Source organism: Nothoprocta perdicaria, unplaced genomic scaffold, assembly GCF_003342845.1.
Source record: "Nothoprocta perdicaria isolate Ctin4 unplaced genomic scaffold, notPer1 scaffold_66, whole genome shotgun sequence".
Taxonomy (NCBI): domain Eukaryota; kingdom Metazoa; phylum Chordata; class Aves; order Tinamiformes; family Tinamidae; genus Nothoprocta; species Nothoprocta perdicaria.
The window spans coordinates 3,165,251-3,166,737 of record NW_020455932.1 but is presented as its reverse complement, the minus strand read 5'-3'; positions in this window follow the sequence as shown (position 1 = coordinate 3,166,737).

Sequence of the window (1,487 nt, the reverse complement as noted above, 5' to 3'; positions counted from 1 at the left end):
CGGGAGCTGCGCTCGGTGCTCACAGCCCCACAGCCGCTCCCCTCCGTGCTCACAGCCCCCCAGGTCTCCGGCCCCACGGCAGGTCCCTCTGGTGTTGCCGCCCCGCAGCCCAGCCAGCCCCGTGGGCCGCTCTCCGCAGCTCCACCAGCCCCGGTGCCTCCCCCCAGCCCCATGGCGGCCACCCCGGCCCCACAGCGGCAGCCGGGCAGCCCCCGCTCCCGCAGCGCCGCTGTCCCCTCAGCCTGGGGCCCCCGGCCGTCGTTGYGCTCGGGCCGCCCGCCGGCTCTGGCAGCCCTCGTGCTCGATCATTATTCTGGGTCAGCAGCAATAGCAGGAAAGGGCAGACATTTTGTCAGCAYTGGCGTCAAAGTCCCGGGCCGCAGAAGCGCGTTCCGTTACCAAAGGAACAAACGGCCTGCAGGGCTAGTGGTGCCGTTAAAACCATGTAGAGATGAAGCCGTCTTCCCGGGGAGCTCAGCTTTTGTGCTTCCTCTGTAATTGCCCCCTTAAAAGTTATGCAATGGTTGCTCCGATTAATCAGCTAAAACTTGTGAGCAAAGCTTGCTCGAACACGAAGGTGGAAGCCAGGAGGAGAGTCCGAGTCCCAGAACATTTCCCCACRTTCCTGCCCCTGTCCCTTGTGCTGCTTTGGGCAGGGATTTAAGGCTTCTCCTCTCCCTCCCCTCRCGGCAGGAATGTAAGAAGACTGTAATTGCCCGAAGGTGGGTAGGCCTTTTTAATTATTTATTTTACTCAGAACTTGGCCCAGATCCCTTGGAAGGAATCAATTCTAACAGAAATGCTTCTTATTGAGAAATGTCCCGCCTCAGTCAAGAGCTACRGCCGCACTGCGCTTGCAGGTGGCATCTTTCACCCTGTTTGGGAAGCCTTCTTGCTGCTCCCTCTCCATACCTCGCTTTCCACTCCCATCTTTATCTCCTCCCAACCACCTTCACTGAGTTCCCACCTTGTCCCGCTTCCTCTCATGGCCCTTGGGTCGCTCCTGTTCAGATGCTCTCTCGTTGCAGAGCCGCGGGCCTCCTTTGTTTGCTCCGCAACGAAACCCGGCTTCCTCACCGCACGCCCCGGAGGAAAGGGCCTCGCACAGCGCTACCCTAGAACCCGTTTTAAGCCATACACTGTGTTTTGTCTGATGGATCCGCTTCACGGGGCAGTAGAGCAACTTCCCAGGATCTCTTTCCTTTGCCCCTTGACTGGGCTGAGTTAGAAAGAATGGTATAAATTGTTTATTTAAGTGAAAAATGGGCTTTTTGGGTGAAAAATGGGTTTATTTAAGTGAAAAATTAAGTGCGTGACTGACCCCAAAATTCCTGATGCTGTGAACTTGGTGTGTGGATCTGGGCAACATTTTCTCAGCGTGCTGGGTACTTTTATCTGGCATCTTTTATGTAAGTTCAGCTTCAAATGGTCATTAGTTTTAACTATGCGATGTAGTTCTTTAYCCGATGAATAAATTGGGGACGTCG